Genomic DNA, 12,030 nt, shown 5'->3' with positions numbered 1-12,030 from the left:
GAGTGGGAAAGGCATGGAAGAATTATGCTTTACCTGCCCAGTGTGCTTGGGTTGACCTGAATGAGAACTTAACACAATGAGCAGAGACTTCTATGTCTTCTTCTGCATAACTAATCTGGTTACTTACTGATGTCCCTGTTACAGGGATAAGGTTTGTGTGCCCCGTGCTTTAAAAGAAAGGCCAATATTCAATAGATCAGAGGTTTGGAGCAAGGGAAGGGTTATTGATCAAGAAGGCCTAATTTGAGAAGCTGGGAGAACTAATTCTCAAGGTGATACCATTGTAATTAGCTAATCCTATATAATAAAAGGGTAATATGCAAATCGACCAAACATTGGAATGACCAGTCACTATGACACACACTGACCACTAGGGGCCAGACTCTCAATGCCCTGGGGGGAGCGGGCCTAAGCCATCAGTCAGACATCCCCCGAGGGCTCCTGGACTGCAAAAGGGCTCAGGCCAGACTGAGGGAACCTTCCCTCCCCCGGGGCATGAATGTCGTGCACTGGGCCTCTAGTTATTAATAATAGGAAAGGAGCAAAGGGAAGACCAGATATTATAGGCATGTTCCCTGCCAAATATTGGGGGGTGGGGACTGGACAAAGAGAAGATAGACATGCCCAGTAAGGTTGGGATGACTAGGGAAAGTGATTGCTTAGGGACAGAGATGGTTGGCCAGAATGGGCATGGCCACTACAAGTCTCTGAAGATTTGGGATACTTAATTCCCTTGTTAATGTTAAAAACATTCACACCTGTAAAGAATTTTTGTGAGTTTATTTGAGCCAAACTGTCAACAATTGCCAGGAAACAGAATCTCAACGTATTGAAATAGTGCTCTGGACTGGTGGTTTTTTTATCTTGTTTTATACATTACAATCAAAAGAGGAGACATAAATGGGTTACGTGAAATCTATTGATGATAGATTAGGGAGGTGGGAGAAAGTAAGGAGGAGGAGACCTCTGGGATTGGATAAAAGGTAAAATAATAGACACATATACTTCTTTTAGGTTGGTACAGGACAGTTAAGAGTCAACAATTGACGTGATAATGATAACAATAAAAGAATTTGTGGTCTCTGTCCTGGCACCTGGCATTTGGTTGTGCCCTGAAGGTTTAGGAAAAAGGGAAGTTACAAGTTACCCTGACATTCAATAGGTATGTTATCCTAGATGCCACAAGACAATAGGCTCAGGAAAGTTCAAAGTTGATCTTTATCAGGGAAGATACTGGCCTAGGACATGACTACCCACTGTAAACTGCTTTTTAATTAAAGGTTTTAATTTCAGACTATCCTTTACTTTAGGTCTCTGAGTTTTCGAGGCTGCCACACAGGCCTTCCCTGAGTTAGTCAGGTTAGCATGTGGCCCTTTTTCCTCCACACCCTGAACAAAGCAGTTTGCTCTCTTGTGCTCTTAGTCCCTCTTGGCACACTTGGCTCATGGCTAATGCTTGGCTTCCTGGCATTCTCCTGTGTGGCCCACGGCCATGTAGACCTCCTGCCCTCCCCCCCAGCTCCACCCCGCAACATGCACACAATGGACTAATGGACTGCAACTAGCCTGACGCTGTACTGGACTGTCTCCAACATGGAAAGGAAACTCTGGACACTGGCTCTGCTTCTAGCTCTACTGAAACCCCAGCTACACTTCTTCTATGACTGGACTAAAGGAAATGGGATTTTGGAAACTCAGGGATTTAATTCCATGCAAATAAAAATCACTCATTCTTCTGTGTGAATCTCAGAAAATTCCTTTTCTCGGAATATTTCACAGTAGCACTCAGTGGGGAAGAGGACTCCCCACTTCTTCTGATATCAAAGGTAGGATGGGTGAGGCAAATAGGTGGGTTGGGATTGTAGATAGCCTGGCAATTGAAAGAGGGGGGTCCTAGAAAAAGAGGTAAATTTCTAAACCCCTTTGTTCCTGGTCAACCCCTATTAATCTGAGCAGGTTCTGGAATCACTACATGGTGCATATTTTCTCTCCTCTTCCCTGATAAAGGGGCTGCTCCAGACTCAAGCAGAATTTCTCCAGTTAATCAGCATATCTATAGCAGGAGCTATTAGCCTGAAGGCCACCAGAAAGAGGAAGCATTTCACTGTCACATCCCTTAGTGCTACTTTTAGGAAAACAGCAGGTTCCTCTCATCATCACCAACCATTTCTTCATCACTAAAATTTTGATTTCTGAGAGAAATTTACTTTCCTACATGTTCTTCCATCCTTTTCTCTTAAGTCTATATCATCATCACAATATCCTGTTTCTCTGTCTTTTCCCCTATTTTGAGCATTGTGTTAACTATTTATTCCCAAAGAAGAGTACCCTTGGAAGAGCTAGACAGCCTCCAGCCAAAGTGTTCCTAAAATCCACAGACCACCACTGGCTCACAATGGGGATGTAGGTGATGTGTAGACATTCATACTGCTCAACAAGTTTTCAAAAACACACCTAGATCAAGAAGCAGCAGTTATAAACTCTATAGCCACTTGACAGAATCTATATATATAAAAAGCTAATATGCTAAGTGTCCGTCCTAGTGGTAGCTATGACGTGCACTGACCACCAGGGGGCAGATGGTCAATGCAGGAGCTGCCAAGCTGCAGTGACTTGGCAGCAGAGGTTCTTGGGTGACACACCCTGAAACCAGAGAGAAGGGAGCCTGATTCCTTGCAGGGCTGTGTGATTCCACCTTCGGCTGTGGGTTATGTTGTTGCTGGGCACATTCAGCCCCGAATCTGCACACTTGTGTTTACGTTCCACGCCCTATACAACAGCAACTTTGCAGAGTGCCCTCTCGCACTCCAGGACCCCTCAGGGGATGTCGGGGAGCCAGTTTCAGCCCGATCCCCGAAAGCCAGGCCAAGGGACCCCACCTGCTGGAGGGACCCTGCTCACTCCACAGACACCCTTCGAGCCATGTCACCATACCAGGTATGGTTGGCTGGGGAGAGACTGCAGGAGGTTGGCTCCAGGTCGTGTCTGGCCCATCTCACTCAGTCCCGCCCCACTGGCCACCTTCTAATTAATTTCCTTTCAATGTGCACGAATCTGTGCACTGGGTCACTAGTAATGTAATGAAAAAAAACTAGGGTTTGTATTTTGCCTGTCTCTTTATTCCATTTTTAGTCCTTTTGTTTTTATTGTATTTTTTAAACTATATTGACAGATGAATGATTAGAATTAAAGCAATAAAACTGGTCCTTCACTTCTGATCATTTGAGAAGTACCAATCTAGATGACCTAAGACCCTTATCAGGTTTTGTGCCTGACTATTTGTAGCTGCTGACTTGGCATTCCTGTGAGAACTGATCCTCCATGTGAGGCCCAGCTCTCCCTAAACAGGTAGGAAAACACCCCTACCTGAGCTCGCTTACCAGAGGTTGTCTCCGACTCCCAAAGCACCTTTCCTTAGGGTTAGAGCTAACACAATGTATCTCTTTGGGGTCCCTGTCTTGCAAATGTCAGCGAGGCGTGAATGTAATAGGAAAAGCTTCCCTGTTGGAGCCCAACATCTTGTGTGAAGAATACAGCAGGCTCTACATACACCATAGAAATTATTTCCTGCTTCTAATATAGAAGCTGACACGCAGAACTGGACTTTTCCTCCTCTCATGCCAAGATCATCTGCGGATGTCAAACTTTCCTGATGTGAATGGGTACAAGCTGTGATGTTGCCTTTCAAGGACTTCCTGTGGCCAGAAGAGGAAAATCATGAACCAAGTCCCCTCAGAGAGGAAGTGCCTATTCACACAGCGGTAGGTCTTGAGCATGGTTGCTGCCTCCTTCCTCCCAGGAACAGCCTGGTCTCTTGCTTACTATATGAGTTAGGATGTATGAATTAGCATGACAGGAAGGGGCTTGGCAGAAGCAGCATTTGGCATATTCACACTTATCCCATGAGCACTTGCGGAAAGAATTAGTTATGTGCATTTTCCTGGAAGACAGCATTTCCCTGGTTCATTGGTTGTAGCTTTAATTTACAACAAATGCCTTGAAAATGGGATATGTGTGACATTGTAAGCCTTCTATAAATTCTAATAACAAATGACCCAAGGCTCATTCTCAATTTTTTTCCATTGCTTCAGAAATTGGAATGGAAGACGTAATACACAGAACCATACAGCTGGAAGGGCCCTTACAGATCAGCCAGCAAACCCCGCTCCCATTTTATAAATGCTAAAACTGAAGTCCAGAGAAGGCATGTGATTGCCAAAGATGAGATTCAAAAAACACAGATTGGATTTTAGGGTTTTATGTTTTAATTTTTTAAAACTATCGAAGGAAGTAGAATATACCTACAAAGAAGTTACAAATCATAACTGTAAAACTCAACAAATTTTTGTAAACTAACCATTTGCCATAACTGCACACAGAGCAAGAAGCTGAACATCTCTAGCACTCCTCAAAGTCTCCACAATGCACCCTGTATACTCCTCCCGGCCAAGAGTAGTGGGTATCCTGCCTTCTAGTGTTGTATGTTCTTTGTGCCTGTCATTGAATGTCATAGAAATGGAATTATGCAGGAGGTGATTCTTGTACCAGGCTTCCTTCATTCAACACTATATTGGAGAGCTTCATCAACATTGTTGCATATGGTTTTAATACATTGATTTTCATTGGCATACAGTATTCTTTTGTGTGAGTATAGTACATTTAGGTGGTTTCCATTTGGGAGCTGCTCTTGATAGTGATGCTAAGACCATTCCCGTATATGTCTTTTGGTGAATATGCGTATAATTGATGGGGATTTACTCATATTTTGTGCCTAATGATGCTCCCAAGGAATATTAATGGAAGCAATGAACAACCTTTGTGCAAGTCTGTGCTGTGCGAGGCTGTCACTGCACCCCTGTCTGTGCCAACCATCCAAAGGGAACCCTTTAGGGATTACAGTAGCCATAGCAGTAATTTATGGTTGGGACTGTTCGCAAGGACTGCCAGAAGCCAAAGTAAATAGTCACTTGCTGCTTTATTAATATAAAAATGTGTATTTAATTTGCTTTTATTTTTACTTACACAAATTATATATGAGTATATTCTTATTCTATAAACATACATAACAAAACAATCATGGTTGCAAGGACATTTATCTGCTTTCTTGATCACAAAGCAGCATCAGTGCCTGGCACAGAATGTTCTAGACAATACTTGCTGAGTGAATGAATGTTGGGTGGTACACATGACCACTGTGTCATCCCTGGAGCTTCCCCAGAGCTAATCTCACCTCTGAGTTTGTGTTTTCCCATTTCTTTCTATACATTGTGTGTATGCATGGGGGTGTGTTAATAGCATTGGATGACACCATGTTGTGTGGGTTTTTAACTGAAGAATTTTTATTATCAGGACATAGAGATCTGCCTTTTTATGAGCTGCCGGTGTAACATTGCGTGGTATGGATATATTACGTTTTAGCTATCTCTAGTTTTTTGACAGCACAAATGATGGTGCAATGCACATTCTTATGAATATGTATAAACACTTCTTAATGGTAGATACCAAAAAAGAATTGCTGGCTCACAGGGGGTGTACATTTTTAATACTTCCAAAATGACTGTACCAATGCATATTTTCATCAGCAGAAAGTACCCGTTTCTCCTTATTGTTGCTATGATTGATATTATCCAAGTTAGAAATTTTCGACAAATTAATATGTGAGAAATGTCATTTAATTTGCATTTCCATCCCTATTCCTGGAGTTGGGCATCTTTTCACATATCTGTTGATTAGGTTTGGGTTTGAGTCAAGCCTGCTGCAAAGAGCATGTGTATAGTCATAAATCACTTAGTGGGTGGCTGAGGCCTGCCAACCCCGATCAGGGCTTCTTCTTACTGCTGTGTTGCTTTTTATGCTGATCTTCAAGGCTGTCCGAATCCTAGACAATCCCTGGTGTATCTTCACCCAAATGCTAAGAGTGCAAAAAAAGCGATTTAAATAAGTCTTCAGCATCCCATGGGATGAGGAGGAATGTTGGCCAGTCCAGTGTTCTGGTATGAGGTACAAAGACTTGGAGACTTGATTTTCCAGTTAATTATCTTAGTGCTTTCTCTTTATATGAGAGCTAGGAGGGGGAAAAATCAAGTTTTTCTATGAGGCTTATGTATCTTTGACACCAAAATGGAGTCTGAGTTCTGAAAAGTGCTGTAAAGGGTGTGATATTTCAACTACACCTGCAGTGAGCTTATTTATATTCCTGCATGTGGGCTCATTACCCAGTCAGTTCCTGACAAGCATTAAGAGCAGATGTTCTGGAGGCAAATTGTCCAAATGCTGGTCTTTGCTGGCTTAAAAGCTGGTGAAGCCTTGGCCGAGTGTCTCATTTGGTTGGAGCATTGTCCCATTCACCAAAAGGTTGTGGGTTCAATTCCTGGTCAGGGTGCCCATGGGAGGCAACCAATCAATGGTTCTCTCTCACATAAATGTTTCTCTCTCTTTCTCTCCCTCCTTCTCTCTCTAAAATCAATAAAACATATCCTCAGGTGAGGATTTTTTTAAGCTGGTGCATGTTTCTGAAGCTCTGTTTCTCTGTTTTATTTTCAACTATGAAATAGAGAAAATAATAAAAATCCATTTTGTGTAATTATCAAGAGGATTAATTGATCAGTAAATGTAAGGTACCTAGCACATAGCCTGGGATATAGTAAGTATTCATTAAAGGTTCTTGCTGTTATTATCATCAATAGGGTTAGTTTTGACTGGTTCATACATAGAGCAAGGTTTAAATTAGAACTTAGAACATGTCCCAGTTCTTTTCTGCTCTTATGCTGGGGAAGATCACTCTAGTGTGCCCTGCAACCCATTTACTGCTAACCCTCACATTGGGTAGAAGTCACATGGGCCTCTGATGTTGACTTTATACCCAGCTCCTTGCAAGATTTAGTCCAGCACTTGAAAATGAGGAGCATTTCACAAATGGACCCACCAGACCACTAAATTCCAAGTGAATTCTTACCCAAAGCATAAATTGATTCAAGTTTGCTCAGACCTTGGCCTCACGAGCCCTTGGATGACATTTCTGTTTGAAACCTGACACCTTGCCAGAAAGTTTCTTCAGTTTGAATAAAATGAAAAGAAGGACTTAATTCCAAGAACAGATGGACCCAGCAGGGCCAGCAGTTGATTGGGATTATTTTTGTCCTACAAGAACTCGGCCTTCCAGGCTGCGACTTAAGACCGCTTTTCGTAGGCCTTGCATTCAGGAGAGAATAACCAGAGGCTCACAGGAGATTTGGGTGAAGTGAAATCACATCCCAGACGCTTTTTTTCTCAGCTTCCTCAAAGTTCCCATTCTTTGAGGTCCAGCCACTCTTGGTTTTGGTGATGAGACTGATTGAATGTCAAGGCATATGATGGGGTACTATTTGAGAAACGCAGGAAAGATGCACTTTTCACACTTAATCCAGACCGGGCCTTCCATGTGGAACTCCTTCCATGTGAATTCTAATGAGGTAAGAATCTTCTTTGATTAGAATCTTCTTTCAAAATGCAGTGTTCCTAGGGAAAAAGACATTAGGCTATTGTTACTCCATCAATTCTTCATTTCCACATATTTGCCAGTGCTTACCAGGTGCCTGAGACTGTGCTGTGAGCCAAGGGGATAGTGGTTAGCAAGGCAAACATTGTCCTCCTGGTCCTTATGCTGTACATAGCTCAGTCAAGGGGAGACGGATATTGGACAGACAAATACATCACAGTGTGGCAAATGTAAAGGACTCACCAGGAAGAGCCTTGGGGGATGAGGGGCTGGCCTTGACTCTGATGACCTGGATCATCTCTTCCTCTGTGTGGGCCCACAGGGTTATGGGAGGCCTTGCTAGATGCTGCTCTGAGTGAGAATATTACCTCCTGTGAGGTACCAGGGCATGCAGCCAGCTCAGAGCCCCAGAGCACCTCACTAAGGTCTCATTACAGTGTCTCTCTTGGAGTCTTTAACACAGGATCACACTGTAGATGAGACTGAGATCGTGTATATGGTGAAACAGCTGCGATCGATAGTACAGGAACTGTCAATAAGGAAGTAAGATCATCCCCATCCCCCACCAGATTTATGGCTTAAAACCCACAGAGAACAGCTCCATCCAACATGGTAACTAATTTCACTTTATGGTAACCCCAGGCTCATTATGTGCTCACTGTAATACATAAGCATGCTAAACAGCTCACCCCACACCCCACAAACAGAAAGCCCACATAAGGACACAAAATGGCCAGTGGAGCTCTTCCCAGAAATCTCTACCGTTTACCAGAAAAATCCTGAACATCCCTCCCCCTCTTATCAAATGCCTACCCCTGATTAAATTAACCTTAATAAAGGAAGGAAATGTCACTAAAGAGGAGCTGCTTGGTCTGTGGTGTAGCCCACTCTCTGTCCCACTTCTTCACCCAGAACTCACTCTCATTTTAGACTCTGTGTTGTCTCGTCTTTGAATTCTTTCCTGTGTGAAGCCAAGAACCCACACTAGGTCCCCAGATATCCAGAATGCCTGCATGAAGCCACCTTACAATGAAGCTTTTCTACACATTTCACCCTGAAATAATCTAAGTTGAGACAAAGAGAGAGAAAGAGGGAGGGAGGGAGGGAGAGAGACAGAAAGGACCCTGAATAAACAGAAACAGGTAGATTATGATCATACTGTTAGTGTTCTGAATGCATCTGGTACTAAACATCCATCCCTTGTCAAGACAAATATAACAGTTTGGCTCAGGGCACCTGGGCTTGAGTTACACTCTTGTCATTCATCATCTCTGACCTTGGAAAGCTATTGAACTTCTATTGCCTCAGTTTTCTCATTTGGAAAAAAAGATTTAAATCACCACAGTCCATTAACTGGATTGTTTTGTCACTTGAATGAGATTAAACAAGTCAGTGCTTTCAGAACATAAAAATGTTAATGAATACTAGTTGTCATTGTTATATCTAAATATTCAATATATGTATGTACCGTGGGTACAAAGCACAGAATCAATGCTTTGGAATTGGCTTGGGATCAAAGGGTAGACCGAGGTTGTGAAACTCTGGGCTGACCAGAAATAAAGATCCTTCCTCCTCTTCCTTATTATCTCCAAAGTGTATTTTCATGATGCTCCTAACTTTTCAAATACTCACACATCAGTCATTTACATTCACGCCTCAGTCTCAAGAGACCCACTTCTTTCGCTCACAGACGTCCAAGTGGATGTCATTTGACAAGACTGCATTGTTACCCTTGTGAGACAAATACATTACAGGCTGGAGAGAGCTGTATTGTGCAAGTAACGTCCTCTTAGACCATTGAGATCCTAATCTCCATTGGAAAGAGAAACTGCAGTGTGAGGAGATTAGGTAAGACTTGGGGGAGATCACTCATGGAAGCCACGCTTGCCAAGTCAAGAACAAGACTGTCAAGTATATGACTGGTTCCTTCAAAAGCACCCTAGAAAGATGCTTAGCCTCTTACCTCTAGTGGCTGGGGTGCCACTGTTCCTATGTGAAAAAGCAGCCCCCTGGGAAGCTTCCAGAAACCACGTGTGTTCTGACATTTGCCAGTGGTCTATCTCTTCAGGAATTGCTTCTTCACATCTGTTTGCTCTAACTGTTAAAGAAGTAGATTTCAAAACCATGTGGGGAAACAGGAGGACATACAAGGCAGATGCTACATGGAGGGAACAACATAGGTCAATTGTGGCACCTCCAGTTGTGAACACGCAGCCCCAGCAGGAGAGCAGCCTTGCCCCTGAGGGAGTGAAGGGAGGGCGGGGGGTGCTCAATGCTATGCCTCCTTGTCCAAGCCCCCAAGTTCCCCACTTCTCATCAGCATGGTGGTGGCAAAGAGCAGGGGATTTGGAGTTGAAGGAGTCAAGCTGAAATCCCAGCCCCATCGTTTATTAACTGAATAATTTTGAGCAATATTCTTATCCTTTCTGAACCTCAGTTTCCTCTTCTGAAAAACAAAGTTGCTCTTGTGATAGAATCATTAAGAAAATTCAATGGGAAATTGTGGATATAGTGCTTAGCGCAGCACCTGACCCATAGCAGGTACTTACTTGGTAGTGGTTGTACTCACTTATTCACCCATTCGTGTTAGGGAAGCAGAATGAACATAGTGTAATTTAGACCTTCTTAAAGTCTTTCCTTCTTCCCCCATGTGACTTAATCACTGGGGCCTCTCTGAGCACCTGCGTAAAACTGCAAACCTGCATCACAGACTCTTCCCCCTGCCCTTACATAGTTCCAGCCCATCCCCCATCCTTTTGGCATTGCCCTGTTTTTCTCACTATCACTTCCTAGCAGATCACATGATTTACTTAGTGTTTAGATTTGTTATTTGTTGTGGTTTGTCTCCTCCTGACAGAACCTACGTTTACAAAGCGTGGACTTTTATAATATATTCTTTGCCACTAGAAAACAAACATGGCACATAATAGTGCTCAATACATATTTTTTGAATGAATTAAGGCCCTGGAATCATCTGGTTGGGCTGCTGCCAGTGCTGGTCTTTTCTTGTACTGGTGTTTGTGACCTTTAGCAAATTAATCCCAGCCTCAGTTTTCTCCTCTGTAAGATACTGACAATGCTGATTACGAACCCTCAGAGTAAAAGGAATGAAATGAAATTATGTCTGTAAAGCACATGGTGTAGCATCTGAGGTACAGTAACTTCTAACTAAACGAAAGCTATTAGAGCGAAAATTTGAGAAGCTCTTGATTTCTATGCTAATGTAGAGAGAGAGACAAGGCATCACCCAGAATAATTTCCAGAAACATCTACCCCTAGACTCATTCTGAATTCCCTTCCCCAAGAATGTGAATTTCACCTCCACTCTGAGTCCTACCAGTTGCCAACTTCCCCCAGATCACAGCATGGTGGCCAATGGGGAAATCCGGATATCACCACCGGTGTTTGGCCCCCATCATGTGTATGTTTGACTGGTGCTGGGATCAAGACAGTGTTGCCTCCACAAACCTGTCATTAGCTACTGTGGGAGCCAAAGCTATAGTTACTACCCTCAAAGAGTTTATGATCTAAAACAGGGGTCCTCAAACTTTTAAACAGGGGGCCAGTTCACTGTCCCTCAGGCCGTTGGAGGGCCGGACTATAGTTAAAAAAAAACTATGAACAAATTCCTATGCACACTGCACATATCTTATTTTGAAGTAAAAAATCAAAACGGGAACAAATACAATATTTGTATTTGCATGTGGCCCGTGGGCCTTAGTTTGAGGACCCCTGATCTAAAACATTCTCAAGAGAGAACCAAGGAACACCATGTGAATAGCCATTACAGTCTGCAAATGTGTGTGTATGTGTGTGTGCACGTGGATTGCATCAGTTGAGGCTGGGAGTGTGCAAGAACCAGTTGGGTTTCTAGCACATTTTAGTGGGCAAAGGCAGCCTGCCACTTTTTTCTAGCTTCCCTCCACCCAATATGAAACCTTGCAAACTGAAAGTAGCTATATAGGATGGTCTGAACATAATTCCTAATTAAAAGCAGGTCATAACAAGTAGTTAAGTAAGTCTTAGGCCTGTAGCTTCCTTGACAACGGTCACTCTTTACCTTAAGTGAGCCTGTCTGTTGTCTTTCTGCATCTAAGGCAACAGACCTTTGGAACTATCCTTATCAGGATAATTTCTATTTTCCGGACTCCTCAGGGCACAACCACAGCACCAGAGCAGAGACCACAGAGCCCTCATTATTACCTTGTTCCCCGAACACCATCTCTGTGTGCTGAAATGTGAATTATTAACTCTTGTACCCACCAATGTAAAAGAATTAGTGTCTTTCCATTTTACCTTTATCCAATTCCAGAGACTTCCCAGCTCTGCTTTCTCTCGCCAACAATGGAGTCTATGTAACCCTCCTTATGGCTCCTCCTTTGATTCTAATCCTATATAATAAAAGCCTAATATGCTAAGTGTCTGGTCCTCTGGTTCTCCATTCAACCAATCAAAGCGTAATATGCTAATGATACGCTAAGGCCACTCAACCGCTCGCTATGATGTGCACTGACTACAAGGGGGCAGACGCTCCAACTGGTAGGTTAGCTTGC

The 12,030-nt window shown here is 43.1% G+C and overlaps 1 protein-coding gene across 7 annotated transcripts in view; it reads right to left on the bottom strand.

Moving 5' to 3' along the window:
• Window positions 1-4,263: 4,263 nt before the first annotated feature.
• LOC138992274 (uncharacterized) overlaps window positions 4,264-12,030 on the bottom strand; it is a 288,887-nt gene continuing 281,120 nt past the window's right edge. For all 7 annotated transcript variants that reach the window (XR_011468079.1, XR_011468080.1, XR_011468083.1 and 4 more), the window contains 2 exons: window positions 9,441-9,575; window positions 4,264-7,497 (listed from right to left, as the gene is read on the bottom strand). The gene's annotated coding sequence lies outside the window, so the exon portion shown is untranslated. The remainder of the gene's footprint in view (window positions 7,498-9,440; window positions 9,576-12,030) is intronic.

Source organism: Myotis yumanensis, unplaced genomic scaffold (assembly GCF_028538775.1).
Source record: "Myotis yumanensis isolate MYYU_CA2020_CCGP unplaced genomic scaffold, mMyoYum1.0.hap1 SCAF_14, whole genome shotgun sequence".
Classification (NCBI taxonomy): Eukaryota; Metazoa; Chordata; class Mammalia; order Chiroptera; family Vespertilionidae; genus Myotis; species Myotis yumanensis.
Note: the sequence above shows the minus strand (reverse complement) of the source record. Positions and strands in the feature narration are given on the sequence as shown.